The sequence below is a fragment of the Aotus nancymaae genome, unplaced genomic scaffold, assembly GCF_030222135.1.
Source record: "Aotus nancymaae isolate 86718 unplaced genomic scaffold, 86718_ANA_hifiasm-v0.15.2.pri h1tg001050l, whole genome shotgun sequence".
In the NCBI taxonomy this organism is placed as follows: Eukaryota; Metazoa; Chordata; class Mammalia; order Primates; family Aotidae; genus Aotus; species Aotus nancymaae.
Window position 1 is genome coordinate 17,501 of NW_026989466.1, and position 17,500 is coordinate 35,000.

The 17,500-nt window shown below is 50.9% G+C and overlaps 1 long non-coding RNA gene across 1 annotated transcript in view; it reads left to right on the top strand.

The window, feature by feature from the left end:
• Positions 1–11,044: 11,044 nt before the first annotated feature.
• LOC135273329 (uncharacterized) overlaps positions 11,045–17,500 on the top strand; it is a 21,061-nt gene continuing 14,605 nt past the window's right edge. The window contains exon 1 of the long non-coding RNA XR_010341114.1: positions 11,045–11,110. This is a non-coding gene — a long non-coding RNA (uncharacterized LOC135273329). The remainder of the gene's footprint in view (positions 11,111–17,500) is intronic.

A 17,500-nucleotide genomic window follows, 5' to 3' on the forward strand; every position in this document is an offset into this window, starting at 1 on the left:
ATGGACTTATGGATTTATTGAGGGAGGGAGGGAGGGAGGGAGGGAGGGAGGGAGGGAGGGAGATTCATAAATTATACATAACATGCAGTAATATATATGCAGATAATCATATATTATGTATGAAATGAATGGCCGGGCGCGATAGCTCACGCCTGTAATCCTAGCACTTTGGGAGGCCGAGGTGGGTGGATCACCAGACGTCAGGAGTTCAAGACCAGCCTGGCCCTCAGGGTGAAACCCCATCTTTGAGAAAAAAAAAAATTAATTAATTGTTCCACGTCTGTGTGTGTGTAAATATTTCTTTACATTAACTTTGATACTTATTTTAATTACCACTCTTCGCTCACATCCTCTTGGTTGTTTCTTCTTACGGTTTCTTTTTTTTTTTCCTTTTTTTTTTTTTTTTTTTTTTTGAGACGGACTCTTGCTCTCTTGCCAGGCTGGAGTGCACTGGCGTGGTCTCGGCTCACCGCAACCTCCACCTCCTGGAGTCAAGCGATTCTTCTGCCTCAGGCTCCCGAGTAGCTGGGACCACAGGCGTGTGCCACCACGCCCGGCTAACTTTTGTATTTTTTGTAGAGATGGCGTTTCACCAGGGCCGGGATGGTCTCGATCTCTTGACCTCATGATCCGCCCGCCTCGGCCTCCCAAAGTGCTGGGAATCCACAGGTGTGAGCCACCGCACCTGGCTCTTCTTATGGCTTCTTAACTCTTCCATGTCATTCTTACGTTTGTCATGTCTTCGTCCGTTCGTTAATTTAGTTAGAGGCGGGGTCTCGAGTATTTCTCTACAGGCATTCATTCATTCATTCACTCACTTATTTGGGGGCAGGCTTGCGTTTATTTATCTAATTATATAGAGGCAGGCTCGCTTTTATTATTCATTCATTCATTCATTCATTCATTCATTCATTCATTCATTTTTTTTTAATTTATTTATTTACTTTTAAATAGAGACAGGGTTTCACCATGTTGGCCAGGCTGGTCTCGATGTTCTGACCTCAGGTGATCCACCCGCCTCAGCCTCCCAAAGCGCTGGGGGATTACAGGCCTGAGCCACTGTGCCCGGCTATTTGTTTATTTATCTATCAATCGATTTATTTAGAGGCAGGCTCCCTCGCACGCATGCGTGCGTGCATGCATGCATTTATTTAATTAGTTATTTTATTTTATTTATTTGGGGGAAGGCTCACATTTTTCTTTCCATCGAGGCAGGCTCGCATCTCTCTCTCTCTCTCTCTCTCTCTCTCTCTCTCTCTCTCCCCCCCCTCTCTCTCTCTCTCTCTCTCCCCCCCCTTCCCCACATCGGCCACCCCCCCTCGCCCCCGTCTGTCTCTCTTTAAAGGCAGGGTCTCGCTCTGTAGCCCAGGGTCACTCCAGCCTCAACGCTTTGGACCAAGACATCGGCACGTGGTCTCGCTTTGTGGCCCGCACTCTGGACACATATATTCCTTTTTAAATTTTGACGATGCTGCTGCTGCTGCTGCTGCTGCTGCTGCTGATGATGATGATGATGATGATGATGATCAATTTATACAGGCGGAGGTGGTGTCGACTGACGGCTCGAGATGATCTCAAACTTTGGCGCTCCGGCCATCCTCCCACGTCGGCCTTTCAGACTGCTGCGATGACAGGCGTGAGCATGGATGGAACGGGCAGATCACGGGCTTGAGAGATCGAGACCATCCCGGCCGACGTGGTGAAACCCCGTCTCTACTAAAAATACAAAAATTAGCTGGCCGTGGTGGCGTGCGCCTGTAGTCTCGGCTACTCGGGACGCTGAGGCAGAAGAATCGCTTGAACCCGAGAGGCGGAGGTGGCGGTCGACTGAGATTGCACCACGCTACGCTACAGCCTGGGCTCACTGCAACCTCCACCTCCCGGGTTCCAGCGATTCCCCTGCCTCAGCCTCCCGAGTTGCTGAGATTATACAGGTACGTGCCTGTCATCCCAAGCCACTCGGGAGGCTGAGGCAGGAGAATCGCTGGAACCCGGGAGGCGGAGGTTTCGGCGAGCCGAGATCGTGCCACTGCTCTCCAGCCTGGGCAACGAGAGCGGAACTTTGTTGAGGGGGGGAAGAAATGCGAAATTTGGGAGTGAAAACTTGACCCCGGGACAGGAGGTAGCGTGCTGCAAGCTGTCTTCTTCTCCCCGTGAAATCCACGCTGTCTCCGGGAGCGTGGATTTCACGGACCTTCGTTTCCCTGTGACAGGTATTGCCACTCTGAGGTGGTGGGTCTGGCGCCCACTCGGAAACGCTATGGACTGGACTTCCATCTTAGATGGGTCCCATCTCCACCCCTAGCCTCCCTCCGTCCACACGCCCCCGCCCCTGGTCTCCTCTTCCTGTTGTCTAGGGGAATTGAAGTTCCATATGAACCCATGGGCGGGTGCCTAGGCTGTGTCCCCTGGGGGCTCTGGTCGACTAGTTGCAGGTGGGCACCACCTGAGAGGATTCCCTGGGTGGGCCCAGAAACGACCTGGCCCGAGAGGGAGAGGGATCGGGGAGAGGCTGGTGATGCGGCGTGCCTGAGCCGCTCCCCCCACCAACCTCCACCCCGACCCAGAGCGATCCAAGATTCCCTTCTTTTCCGTGCTGACATCTGCAAGCATCTAGCTAGGTCTTTTGTGTGTGTGTGTGTGTGTGTGTGTGTGTGTGTGTGTCTGTCTGTCTGTCTGTCTGTCTGTTATAAAGCTATTTATTTGGGTGAGTTATTCCAAGAGTTGTATACAGCTTTATTTTTTTTGGAATTGCAGTATTAAAGTTGCACTTTGGATTTAGGACTTACTGTCATTACTTTGGTGATATGTACGGTGGTCATCTAATGGATGCTGCACAGAGTAGGGACTACGGGGACCCACATTTTGTCCCCATCCCATCTTCAAATAATTGGGGTCTCTTAGGTCCGTGATGCAAAGGCATAAGACAATCCTGATCTTGAAGCCTTGAAGAAAGTCATTACGTATACACAGATAGAAAATGCAAATATGTCAATGTCATCTGATAGCTTGAAATAAAGAAATATTTTAGTTAAACTGTTATCAAAGTTCACATTTCTGTTAATGAGACATTACAAACCACAAGGTAAGGTCTTTACATTTTGGTTATTAAGCAGATTCAGTGCTTGGAACTATAGTTAATACTTAGTGGAATGATAAGTCTATCTACAAAGCGGGATAATGTATTAGACTGTCATGTATTCATTTTTTCCTGTATGCCAGGGTTTTTACATATTTGCCATATAAGTTGGCCTTTTGCAGGAGGAGTATAATTTACATTGTTTTTGACAGTGGGCTTAGTATGGTTAAATGTCCTATAAACTTGAAGGATGCTTCCATTTTTGTGGGTCTTAGCCTCTACCTGGTGCTTGCTATTGGGTGTGTTCAGGCACTGAGAAAGAGAAATAATGAGTGAGGCAGATGATGATGTTTGAACATAGGCCTTATCATTTAGTGAAGCATAAAAACACTGACACTTTTATATAAATGTCTTCGCGCATCACCTAGCGGCCACTGTAATGGAAAATCGAGGTGGCGCGGAGGGAGGTCTGCCTGACGACTTCACAGAGCCTGGGGCAACCGGTTTCTCTTCCTCCCATCTGGAGGCCCCTCCCTCTCTCCCTCGTTGCCTTGGGAACCTCCACCCTGGTGGGGGCCCTATGGTTCTTTTATCAGTACTTTGTGTTTCTTTGTTTGTTGGTGTCTTTCATGCGCATGCATAGACTCTTCTCCTTGGGCTTTATGAGGAGTTGGTTTATTTTTTTTAAGCCCCTCCCCCCCGCCCCTTTACTCCAATTCCGTGAGTTTGTGAGGTGGGTTCCCCCCGACACCGCACCTCCCGCCACCCTGCGTGGAAACGTTCTGGAGCCAGGCGGGTGGGCCTCCATCTTCTCTCCCCTCCGCCCACCCTTTGCCGGTTGACATTTGCATGGGTGATCGCCAGGCCTCACCTCACTCGGTGGCCACTGTTTTTGAAGATGGGGGCTGGGGCTGGGGCACGGTCCCACTTCCCCAGAGGCAGCGGGGGGCGATGGCACAGACTTTGGCCCCCGTGGGCAAGCGGGTGGGCGGACTGGACTGTAGTGGTGGCGTTTTTTCACCCCTTCACGCCTCAGGCCCTCCTCCCTCCCTCCCTCCCTCCCTCCCTCCCTCCCTCCCTCCCTCCTTCCCTCCCTCCCTGGGAAAGCTTCATCTTGGCTGGGTCTCAATCACCTTTTATCATGATGTCTTATTTTCTCCTTCCTTGGACCAGCAAATTTGCAAAACGGGAAGGGCATCATGGCGCCACTCTGGGCCGTAGTAGTATTTGCCCAAAATAGAAACGCTGTCTAAAAAGTAATACTTTGCTCCCTTAAGATTACCGGAGGCGATGCCTTGGCACGGAATTCTAGGAAGGCGTATCTTTTCCCCAGGACGTGTTAGCTGCTGTTTTTCTCCTGTTGTTCACTAGCGCTTTTGTGGATTTCTCGACGTATGGTGACAGCGGGTTAATGTAAACTGTACTTCATAGTGTGATAACCTGCTTTTTGCCAGTTAAAACTAACTCTCTCCTTCTCAGACTAAAAGCTGTTCAGGCTTTATGTTAGCTTCCTGAGCTGGACAGACTCCATCTTAGCTTCTACATTTTAGTTGTTTTCCCACCATTCAGTACGGAACCAGAGTACGTAGCAGCTGGGGCGGGCTGACACTGGGCACCCCCAGGAATGCATTTGTTGATAAGAGGCCGACTTAAGTGGTACCAACAGAGCCTGGGAATGCAGGCAGCTGCTGTCCAGTGCCCAGAGCCCCCGTTACCTATGTAAGTTGTATGTCTTTTGTGACAACTGTACCCCTCGCACCTGGCACTGTTTTATTTCTCATGTACTAGGTTAACTTTTAACTTTTTGCTTACTCTGCTTTTGTGAAAAATTTGCTTCAGCTACGTTCCCCCTCCCTTTTAAAACTAGGGTATAAAAGACCACCTAACATTTTCTTAGGGGCCGGCCGAGAGAATTTTGTGCGTCAGCCACCTCTCGGTCGCTGGCATAATAAAGGACTCATAATTCAATCTCAGAGTGTGCTGCATTCTTTGACTCGCTCGGGTACAACAATAAGGTCTTCTGCTTCTGCTTCTTCTTATTCTTCTTTTTCTTTTTCTTCTCCTTCTTTCTTCTTCTTCTTCTTCTTCTTCTTCTTCTTCTTCTTCTTCTTCTTCTTCTTCTTCTTCTTCTTCTTTTCTACTCCTTTCTTCTTCTCCTTCTCCTTCTTTTTTGTAGTATTTTATTTACTGATCTCTCTGAAACATGCACAAGTTTATATAGCTAAGGGAACTTACTTACCATGCTAAGATGTTGCTCAACATGACAAGTTTCTACAAAATATATTTCAAGGTATATAGTACCTTCATTTCATTCCCGAGGAATCAACATGTGAACATGACGTTTGGTTGGTGAAATTTAGGATACAAGCATAAGTGTCAAATAATATCACACTTCCGGTTTAATGGAAAACATAACGGTTGTGACAGTCTCACCTAACGCTTTGGTTAAAGAAAGGGAGAAGACGGACAGGGGTGTCACAGAAGCATGCGAGGATTTGACAGTTCGAATCATCTATAGCCCTTCTGAGAAACTACAGATGAAAAATACGTAGTAAAAATTTCTGTAGGCCGGGCGTGGTGGCTCACGCCTATAATCCCATCATTTTGGGAGGCCGAGGCGGGTGGATCATGAGGTCGAGAGATCCGGACCAGACCATCCTGGTCAACATGGTGAAACCCCATCTCTACTAAAAATACAAAAATTAGCTGGGCGTGGTGGCGCGCGCCTGTAGTCCCAGCTACTCTGGAGGCTGAGGCAGGAGAATTGCTTGAACCCGGGAGGCGGAGGTTGCGGTGAGCCGAGATCGTGCCATTGCACTCCAGCCTAGGTAACAAGAGCGAAACTCTGTCTCAAAAAAAAAAAAAAGAAAAAGAAAAAAGAAAGAAAGAAAGAAAGAAAGAAAGAAGGAAGGAAAAAATTTCTGTAACATGGTGGTTTCGGTACATTTATACTGATCATCATTCCATTCACGCACTCAAATAACTGCTGCTTCTGATCACTGAAAACTAGATTCAAAGCCACTGCTCCACAAGCTGATGCTACCGGTCCCCTATAATAACAGGTAGTTTAAATCTGGAAAGAAGGCAAAGCATACTGGTTAGTCAATGACTTGTAGAGATAATTGAGGCTACACTACTATACATAATCAGGTGCACGGTGTTCGTAACAATGCATACTGTGGTCCGGAGGTAATTCCGATTACCATATTCTATATTTATTGGTCATCGACAGCATACATTTTATGCTCCAAAAGAAATACCCCGATCCATCCAACAAAATGGTCACATTTCATGTTCTTTTAAAGGCAGACGAACTAAATTTAACGAAGCATTGGCTCTTCTTAATATCCCATTTTCAAGTTACTGATACGAATCCGCCAAAGAAACAATTATGCGTTTTACCTAACATCAAGTAATCTGCAAAGTTCCCGAGACAGACGCATGGCTTGTTCAGTTTCCAAAAGTAAATACAGGCTTTCTGACTGAAAACATTCGCATTCCTAGCTCTCTAAACCAAACATTCAAAAGAAAATTACAAAAAAATGACCTCTAAGCTTCTGAATAGTCCACTTGGTGACATAGAGTATTTTCCGTCCCAACACTTTCTCGACTGCAAAAGATATTTACTTCCTAAGTACATGACAAAGTCTTCGTTTCAAACCATTCACTCAGTTAGTTTCCATGGTAACATTGCGGGATTCCTTGGCCACCATCAGTCGCATTAGTTGACTGTGGAATTTCTCAATCTTCTTTACATCTTGAGCTTGCTCTGTTTTAGACACCAAAGAAACTCGATCATCTGTTACTTTCATACATACACCAGTTCCCATCAGAATGCCTGTATGTATTTGTCAGCTGGGCGCGGTGGCTCACGCCTGTCATCCCAGCACTTTGGGAGGCTGAGGTGGGTGGATTGCTTGAGCCTAGGAGTTTGAGATTGCTTGAGCCTAGGAGTTTGAGACCGGTCTGGCCAACATGGCAAAACCTCGTCTCTACTAAAATACAAAGATTAGCCGGGCATGGTGGCACAACTCCTGTAATCCCAGCTACTGGGGAGGCTGAGGCACAAGAATCGCTTGAACCCAGGAAGCAGAGGTTGCAGTGAGACAAGATCGCACCACTGCGCTCCAGCCTGGGCAACAGAGCAAGACTCCGTCTCAAAAGCAAAATTTAAAAAAGATATAAGGCACAACTGTAAACTTAGCTGAATTCTGATATCTACCCATTTTTGTGTCATCCCTATAGTTCACTTTGTATTAAGTTGGGTTTCATTTGGGATTTGCGATGTACATATATATTTCTAGCTGTTCATACAAAGTTCTTATATATCAAATGAAAAGTGTTTTTCTCGTATGTTATTAAGTAGTGAATATATAAGGACTGTACTGATCTTCTAGGCTTGAGTTTACATAGGTGAATATCACCAACACCTGGCCTTAGAAAAGGACCATGTCATTTTTGTTTTGTTTTGGTTTTTTTGGGCTATGACTTACGTCTTTTCTTGCCTCCTTCCTAGACGTTCCTATTTCGCTTTCTTGTCGGCTCACTTTTTCCCGTTCTATTTTCCACCAAACCATCTGTAGAGCTACAGAAGGTATCCTTTCTTATTTTTGGTAAAAGCCAGAACTTTACCTAGGAATCTTTTAACAGTTTTTTAGTGCTTATTTTTAAAATCACTGTCAACAATAAATCTAAGCCTAGAAGTATCCCTTCTTTCAACATATTTTTATTTGTTTCCCCGAGATGTGAAAGGGTTTCATTCCTTTAAGAGGCCTAACAGATTTGCCCCGACAGAGTTCACAAAACCCACTTCTCTAGAACGTAAATTGCTATCATGGGAGACTACCCAGAAATCTGACTCATGGCCCTGTGCCCACACTCTAAGACCTGTGTCTTTTGGAGAAGATCACAATGATTTAAGGACATTTTGAAACTTCCAATTATGTCTAAAAATTATATTCTTTTGTTTACATGATGAAACTTTTTGTTGTTCCTTGCTGGTATATAATAAAATATGTACGTGGGCGGGGGGGGGGAAGAAGAAGAATGCCTGTGTTTGAGAACCACACGTGCCGTGCCGTGCCCTGCCGTGCCGTCACTGGGTCAGCGAGGTGAAGCTTCTCTCTCGGCAGGCAGGCAGCGTGGCTGAACTCCTCCCAGGTCTGGTACTGGGGCATCGTGGCCTGGAGTGCAAAAGTAAACAGAAGCAAGGCCGCAGAACCCGGCCCGGCAAACTACCTAGAGTCGCCAACGGACGCAAAAGTCATAAGGTCTTGTTTTCTACAAATTCATGAGGGCTTCTTCTTCTTCTTCTTTTCCTTCTTTTTCTTCTCTCCCTCTCTCCCCCCCCCCCCGTCTCTGTCTCCCTCTCTCTCTCTCTCTCTCTCTCTCTCTCTCTCTCTCTCTCTCTCTCTCTCTCTCTCTCTCTCTCCCCCCCCCTCCGTCTCTCTCTCTCTCCCCCTCCCTCTCCCTCTTTTTCTTTTTACTAGAAGCTCAGGTAGATCTAATCTAATCTAATCCATTCCCAAGGCCTCAATTCTTTACTTTAGGAATCCCAGATTTGATCTCCATACAGAATCCTGTACGGAAGTGGCGAGTTGATTTCTGGACTTGGAGACCTCATAGATGTTACACATTAATAAAGATTCAGGCCTGGCACGCTCAGCCTCCCAAAGTGCTGGGATTACAGGCGTGCTGTTCACGCCCACTTATGCCCGGTGTGTTATGAGCGGCTCGGCTAACATGGTAACTTTGTGGCCCCATGGTTGGGCCTTTGGTTTCCACCCTAACAGCCAGAGGCTACCTGAGAGAGCCCTGTCCCTCGAAAGAAGGGTGGTTATCTGCAGATAGCAGCAGCGTCTTGCTGTGAAATCCACAAAGCCTCCACTGCGATTCAGAATGGTGTATGTCCCAAACGGCTGGTCCTGTTTATCTGCTCTGGTCTTTAGGAACGAATGCTCCCCTACTAAAATCTGTCACGGACACCTCCGGGACCGATGAATATGGTGGGTGCAAGTTCGGAGGTGAGGCGGGTACTTCGCTAGAGCTGAGGAGTTCGAGACCGGCCCGGGCGACAGGCTGCAGTGCATTTGTCTGTCCAAGGCCCATGGCAGCCTCCGCTTCCCTACCTCGAGCAATCCTCCCACCTCGGGCTCCAAAAAAGCTAGAACTACAGGCGCCTGCCATCACGATGCCCGGCTAACTTTTTAAGTGCTTTTATTTTTTAGTACAAACGGGGACTCGCTGTGTTGCCAGGGCTGGTCTCAAACTCCTGGGCTCGAGCGATTCTTCCACCTAAGTAAGTCTCCCAAAGTGTTGGGGTTACAGGCGTGAGCCATGGTGCGCTGTCCTCTTCTTTATTTCTTTCATTCCTCCTCTCTCTCTCTCTCTCTCTCTCTCTCTCTCTCTCTCTCGCTCTCTCTCTCGCTCTCGCTCTCGCTCTCGCTCTCTCTCTCGCTCTCGCTCTCTCTCTCGCTCTCGCTCTCGCTCTCGCTCTCCCCCCCCACCGCTCTCTCTCTGTCTCTCTCCCTCCCTCCCTCTCTCCTCTCTCTCTCATTCTTTTTCTTTTTTCTCTTTCTTCCTCCCTACTTTCTCTGATTTCTCATTATCTTTTTCTTTCTGCTATTTCTCTTTCTATTTTCTTTTTCATCTTTCTTCCCTTTACATCTCTGTCTCTTTCTTTCTTTCTTTTTTCTTTTTTCTTTTTTTTTCCTTCGAGACGGAGTTTCGCTCTCGTTACCCAGGCTGGAGTGCAATGGCGCGATCTCGGCTCACCACGGCCCCCGCCTCCTGGGTTCAAGCAATTCTCCTGCCTCAGCCTCCCGAGTAGCTGGGACTACAGGCTGCGCCACCATGCCCAGGTAATTTTTGTATTTTTTAGTCGAGACGGGGTTTCGTCATGTTGACGAGGATGGTCTCGATCTCTTGACCTCGTGATCCACCCGCCTCGGCCTCCCAAACCAAAGTGCTGGGATTATGGGCGTGAGCCACCGCGCCCGGCCCTCTCTTTCTTTATATTTCTTGTTCTTTATCTTCCTTTTTATTTTTTTATTTTTTATTTATTTATTTTTTTATAAAGATGGGGTTTCACCATGATGGCCAGGCTGGTCTTGAACTCCTGAGCTCAGGTGATCCACCCACCTCGGCCTCCCAAAGTGCTGGGATGACAGGCGTGAGCCACCGCGCCCGGCCTGTTCCTTATCTTCCTTACTCTCTTTCTCTTTTCTTTATTTGTTTCTTTCCATCTCTCCGTGTGTGTGTCTTTCTGTGGATTCTGAAAGAGTCTCTTCAATCTGTACCACAGACCTCTGAGACTTTCGCTTTGTTGTGTTTTTCCTCCTTGTCGTGTAAAATGTGTTCGCTTATTCTTGTGGCCTGATGACGACATGAAGACGAATTGGGAAAGGAGGGAGTTTTTATTTCTGTGACTGCTGACGGGGAAACGGAAGGCCTGGAAAATATCGCCAGACCGACTCAAAGTTACAGAGGATGTCAGGGCCTGTATACCTTCCGAGCTCTCTGTGTACGTGTAACAGTGCGTATTCACCTCAAGAGGGAAGCGATTTTTTTTTTCCTTTTTTTTTTTCCTTCCCCGCCCCCGGAGTCTTGCTCTGTCGCCCAGGCTGAAGTGCAGTGGTGAGATCTCGGCTCAGTGCGACCTCCACCTCCCGAGTTCCAGCGATTCTCCTGCCTCAGCCTTTCGAGGGCCTAGAGATGGTGGTTTCGTCGCGTGGACCGGGCTGGTTTGGAACTCCTGACCTCAGGCGACCCGCCCGCATCTGCCTCTGCCTCTGCCTCTGCCTACTAGAGTGCAGGGGTGACGGGCGTGGGCCGCTAGGCCCCGGCCTGCTTTTTCTTTTGTCACTAGAAAAGAAAATAGTGCGGGCCCTCTCGTGATCACGGTATAAACCCTTCTATACTGTGGAATACGGCGCGCGTGTGCGTGCGTGCGTGCGTGCGTACGTAGGTGCGTGTGTTTCTGTGTGTATTGCCGAGTCATGGTGCTTCCTTCCCCCGCAGGGGCTCCGCTCGGTTAGTTGTGGGGATAATGCCTGGGAGGGTGCCGGGCTGACACTTGCATATGTTGTCTTCGGGCGTCACCTAGCGGTCACGGTTCTTGAAGGTCTAGGCGGCATACGGGACGCTCTGGCCGCCCGCCCGCAGTCAGGAGCGATTGTGGCTTCTCTCCGCTACCCGCCGCCCCGCCCACGCCCCGAGCTCACCCGCCCCCGCCCCGCCCCCACCTTGGTCCGTCCGTCCGTCCGTCCGTCCGTCCGTCCCCCTCACTCCCTCGTTGCCCAGAAGACCCCTGGAGACCCTGGCTGGGCCCGATTGTTCTTCTCTTTGATCCGTTGTTTCCCTTTCTCTCTTCGTGTCTTTTTTTTTTTTTTTTTTTTTTTTGAGACGGAGTTTCGCTCTTGATACCCAGGCTGGAGCGCAATGGCGCTGTCTCGGCTCACCGCAACCTCCGCCTCCTGGGTTCAGGCAATTCTCCTGCCTCAGCCTCCTGAGTAGCTGGGATTACAGTCACGCGCCACCGTGCCCAGCTAATTTTTTGTATTAGTAGAGACGGGGTTTCACCATGTTGACCAGGATGGTCTCGATCTCTCGACCTCGTGATCCACCCGCCTCGGCCTCCCAAAGTGCTGGGATTACAGGCTTGAGCCACCGCGCCCGGCCTCTTCGTGTCTTTTTAACCCATATGGACTCTGCTGCCTGGGTTTTATGGATGACAGCTCCACTTTAGGCCTTGCCGTTAGTGGGGACTTTCCTGATTCTCCTCAGTTGTAGTGAAAGCAGGTAGATGTCAAGAGCGTGCAAGTAAATGGCATTTCCCAGAAGTCATCGAATGGGTGTGGAGGAAGAAACATGCGGTGCCCCCCTTTCAAGGCAGCGATGCCAGCAATAATGAATTAGGTGTCATTGCTGGAGTCGGCTTGTTTCCTGAGTTGCCCTCCGTGCCCACCCCCACCCCAGGCTTGAAAACATTCTAGAATAACCCACTGTGCCTCCGTCCCTTCCCCTTCCTCTTTCTGTCCCCTTCTGCTTGCTCCCCTCGGTTTCTCTCGTTCCAGTCAGGCATATCCTCTCCACTCCACCCCCACCCCCACTCCTTAGGTAAATTCAACCACCCTGGCCTGGGCCCTCATAGTCATTTTTTTTTTTTCATTTTTAAGATAGAGTCTCGCTCTGTCGCCCAGGCTAGAATGCAGCGGTGTGATCTCTGCTCACTGCAACGTCTGCCTCCCGGATTCAAGCAATTCTCCTGCCTCAGCCTTCTGAGTGGCTGGGGTTACAGGCATGCGCCACCACGCCTGGAGAACTTTTTCCTTTTCTTTATACGTTAAAATTAAAGAAGTTTTTTTGTGTTTTTAGTAGAGACGGGGTTTCACCATGTTGGCCAGCCTGGTCTTGAACGCCTGACCTCAGGTGGTCCACCCGCCTCAGCCCCCCAGAGTGCTGGGATGACAGGCTTGAGCCTCCGCGTCCGGCTCATAGTCACTTTTAACGGTTACGTTAAGTGTAAATTTTTATTTTCCTGGCCAACATATTAGTAAGGTGGAAGGTGTGTCGTAGCCCCTACCTGGGCCTTACTATGCTTTTAGAGGATTAAAAAACAAGAAAATAGGCCGGGCGCGGTGGCTCAAGCCTGTAATCCCAGCACTTTGGGAGGCCGAGGCGGGTGGATCACGAGGTCGAGAGATCGAGACCATCCTGGTCAACATGGTGAAACCCCGTCTCTACTAATACAAAAAAATTAGCTGGGCACGGTGGCGCGTGCCTGTAATCCCAGCTACTCAGGAGGCTGAGGCAGGAGAATTGCCTGAACCCAGGAGGCGGAGGTTGCGGTGAGCCGAGATCGCGCCATTGCACTCCAGCCTGGGTAACAAGAGCGAGACTCCGTCTCAAAAAAAACAAAAAAAAAAAAAAAACAAGAAAAGATCTTTCTATCCTTTCTCCTTTTGTTTCTGTCTTCCTAATTTCCTTTTCCAGCTCTTTCTTTCTTTCTTTGTTTCTTTCGTGGTTTCTGTGTTTCCTTGTATTTTGTCTTTTTTTGCGACAGAGTCTCACTCTGTCACCCAGTTCTGTGTTTCTTTCGTGGTTTCTGTGTTTCTTTCATTGTTCCTGTGTTTCTTTCGTGGTTTCTGTGTTTCTTTCGTTGTTCCTGTGTTTCTTTCGTTGTTTCTGTGTTTCCCTTTTTTTTTTTTTGAGACAGAGTGCCACTCTCTCACCCAGTTCTGGTTCTTTCGTTCTTTCTGTGTTTCTTTCGTTGTTTCTGTGTTTGCTTTCCTTTATTTTCTTTTTGCGAGACAGTCTCACTCTGTCACTCGGTTCTGTGTTTCTTTCGCTGTTCCTGTGTTTGTTTGTTTGTTTGTTTGTTTGTTTCTTTCTTTCTTTCTTTCTTTCTTCTTCTTTCTTTCGAGACAGAGTCTCACTCTGTCACCCAGTTCTGTGTTTCTTTCGTTGTTCCTGTGTTTCCTTTTTTTTTTTTTTTTTTCTCCTTTTTTTTTTTTGAGACAGAGTCTCACTCTGTCACCCAGGCTGGAGTGCAATGGCGCGATCTCGGCTCGCTGCAACCTCCGCCTCCCGGGTTCAGGCGATTCTCCTGCCTCAGCCTCCTGAGTAGCTGGCATTACAGGCAAGCGCCACCATGCCCAGCTAATTTTTTGTATTTTTAGTGTAGACGGGGTTTCACCATGTTGACCAGGATGGTCTCGATCTCTTGACCTCGTGATCCACCCGCCTCGGCCTCCCAAAGTGCTGGGATTACAGGCGTGAGCCACCGCGCCCGGCCTAGTTCTGTGTTTCTTTTGTTGTTTCTGTGTTTCTTTCGTTGTTCCTGTCTTTCTTTCTTTCGTTGTTCCTGTCTGTCTGTCTGTCTGTCTGTCTGTCTGTCTGTCTTTCTTTCTTTCTTTCTTTCTTTCTTTCTTTCTTTCTTTCTTTCTTTCTTTCTTTTTCTTTCTTTCTTTCTTTCGAGACAGAGTCTCACTCTGTCACCCAGTTCTGTGTTTCTTTCGTTGTTCCTGTGTTTCCTTTTTTTTTTTTTTGTAGCTGGGATTACAGGCGCGTGCCACCGCGCCCAGCTAATGTTTGTTTTTTTAGCAGAGACGGGGTTTCAACATTTTGGCCAGGCTGGTCTCGAACTCCTGACCTTGTGATCCACCCGCCTCGGCCTCCCAAAGTGCTGGGATTACAGGCATGAGCCACCGTGCCCGGCCTCTGCGTTTCTTTGTCTCTCTTTCTCTCTCTCTCTCTCTCTCTCTCTCTCTCTCTCTCTCTCTCGCTGTTTCTTTCTCTCTGTCTCTCTGTCTCTCTGTCTTTCTTTCTAGACGGAGCCTTGCTGTGTCGCCAGGCCAGATAGTGTTTAGTACCGAATTTTATTTTCTCCATTTTCTGTCTTTTTCTTCCTTCCTTCCTTTCTTTCTTTCCTCCTCCTCCTCCTCCTCCTCCTCCTCCTCCTCCTCCTCCTCCTTCTTCTTCCCCTTCTTCTTCTTTTTTAATTTTCACCTTGATGCAGGTGGGCGAACGCTGAAAAAGGCATTAGCCTCTTCTTTCTTTCTTTCTTTTTCTTTCTTTCTTTCTTTCTTTCTTTCTTTCTTTCTTTCTTTCTTTTTCTTTCCCTCCTTCCTCCCTCCCTTCTGTCCTTTTATCTGTTCCTTTCCTTTATTCTTTCTTTCTTTCTTTGTCTTTTATACTTTCTTTTTTCCTCTCTTTCGCCCTTCTTTCCGTCATCTCTTTCCTCATTCTTTCTCTTTTTCATCTTTCTTCATTTTCCACCTTTCATCATATACCTTCTCCAGATTTTTTAAATTCTGTCTGTTTTCTCCATCTCCTTCCTCCCCGCTCCCTGCTTGCTTTCTTCCCTCCCTCCTTCCTCCATCTCTCTTTTTTCTATCCCCTCCCTCCCTCCCTCCCTCCCTCCCATCCCCCACCCCGTGTGGATTGTGAACGTGTCCTCATTCGGCGTCTCTCTGTCACCTGAACGACTCGCGCCCGAGTCCTGTGTGTTCTTTCTCCCTCCGAGATGCATCTCCAAACACCCACACGTCATGGGCTTGTCTTTTGACTCTGTCTCGGTCTACGCAGATACACGTTTGGAGGAGCGTTTCTGTGGGGTTGGGGTGGAGGGGCTGTGTTTTCGGCCTCGGGAAGACTTTCTCGACTCACGGTTTCGGTTTTGCGGTCCGCCGGCCGCCCTGCCATCCGGATGTGTCTCGGTGACAGGTTTGGGATGGTGACATGTCGCCGGTTTTCGGGCTCCATCTGGTGGCCGCTTTTATATGGTTCTCCTGGCTTCCAGAGCTCCGGTGGCAGCTGCTGAGCGAGGGGAGCGTCCCTGCTGTGAGCTAGGCAGAGCTCCGGAAAGCCTGCGGCTGTCAGCGGGGCTGTCCCTGTGGCGCCAGAGCTCTGGCGAGTCACTTGTGAGTCAGAGCACGGGCGTGCAGGGCTATAGAGGGGCAGGCTGTCGCCGAGTTTCCAGGCCCGAGCGAGGTGTGCGGGCTGCCGGGGCTGGTCGACCAGCACGCCGTAGCTCCCGAGGCCCGACCCGCGACCCGCGGGGACCCTCCGGGCATGGCGCGGGTGGCCGGGGACGCCCCTCCCCGGCCCTGTCGCGGGCCTGTGCGGGCCCTGGCCGCCTGAGGCACCCGCCGAATCTCTTTTCCAAGTTCTCGTGGGGAGTCGGTGGCCGTCCTGCGCCGTCCTCCCGGGGTGCCGTACCCGGCTGCGGTCCCTCTGCTGTGATACTTTTCTTCCAAGTCCGCGTTCGTAGTCGGAGAGTGGTCCCTGAGAGCGCCTTCGGTCCCTCGTGTGTCCCTCGCGTGTGAGGGGACGGCCGAATGGGTCTCGCTCTGGAGGCACGGGTCGGCCCCTGCGTGGCACCGGTGGCCCGGAGGGCGTCCCTGGTCTTGGGGGTCGACGAGACGGCCCTGGGTGCTCCGTGTGTGGCTGCGATGGTGGCCTTTTTGGGGACAGATGTCCGTGTCGTGCGTTTCTGAGTCGGTGGTGTGGCCGGTGACTCGACCCCCTGCCCCCCAGGGTGGGTATATCTTTCACGCTGAGTTTGAATTTTGGGCCACCGGGTTGTTGCTGACACGCTGTCCTCTGGCGACTTGTCGCTGGAGAGGTCGGGCCTCTGGATGCGTGGGGGTCTATCTGGTCTGGCGGTGACCTGGCTAGCCGGCCCTGCTCTGGCTTGAGCCGCCGGCTGGGGCCCGTGTGCCTTGCCTCTCACGCATCCGTCTGAGTGTCCCGGCTCCCCGGTGCCGCCCTGGGTGGGCCCGGGTCTCCTCTGACCCACCCGGGTGTGGTGGGGAGAGGCCGATGCGGGTGGGGGGCTCCCTTCCGCCTGCGCGTGCGCTCCCCGCTGCGGGCACCTGGGGCGGTCGCGACAACCCCGCTCCGTTGGCTCCGTGCCGTGCGTGTCAGGCGTCCTCCGCTCCCTTGGGGTTGTCCGCCGTCCCTTCCCTCAGAGCGGGGCTGGCCGACCGCGGGCTGTGGTCGGCTCGGTGGTTTGGTGAGGCTGGTGAGGTCCCGTTGCTCCGCTCTGGGTCTTGTTCCGATCGATGTGGTGACGTCATGCTCTCCCGGGCTGCGACCGTTCCGCGGTGGGCGAGGGACGGACCTTCATGGTGAATGGCTCCGCTCTTCTCACCCCACCCGCGGGGGGGCCCCGTGTCTCTCCTCTCCCTGCATGTGTGGGGCTTGTGGTGGGAGGCATTAGGGGTACGGAATCCGGCCCGACCTCGCCGTGCTTCTCCTGTCGTCTGCCTGGCGGGGGCGGCGGGGTCCTCTGACACGGCAGGCATCCCTCGCTCTCGCCTCCTGTGGGTGTTGCCTTGCGGGCGCGGCCCCCCTCCGCGGCGGTGGGGGGCTGTCCCGCCGGCCCGTCGTCCTGCCCTTGCCGGGGTGGTGCGAGCGTTGGCTCCGCTCAGGCCTTTGCGGTGCTCCTGGAGCGCTCCGGGTTTGTCACTCAGGTGCCCGAGGCCGAGTGGTGGTGGTGTTCCCGCCCCTGGGGCCCCCTCCTCCGGCTGCTGCCACGGGGGGTCTGCGTGTGGGTCCTGAGGAGGAGCTCAGCTCATTGGAGGGGGTGTGGTCGAGCGAGGTGCGCCTCTCCCGCGTGGGGTAAGGGGTGCCGCAGGTTTTCCTTCTCCTGCTGCCGTAGACCACGGCCCCCCCTCCCTTCCCCAGGTGTCCCTGAGCGCCTCCGTGGCTGGCCCGGTGAGGGGGCGACCGGTGGGTTGGGGGAGCGTGACCCGCCCTCGGTGAGAAAGCCTTCTCTAGCGATCTGAGAGGTTGTGCCTTGGGGTGTACCGGATTCCCCCGGCTCGCCGCCTCTCTCTGCGTTGTGGTAGCGCTGCCGTCAGCGATTGGATTCGCTCACGTGTAGGCAGAGTTCCCTCTTCTCGGTGATGGGAGAGA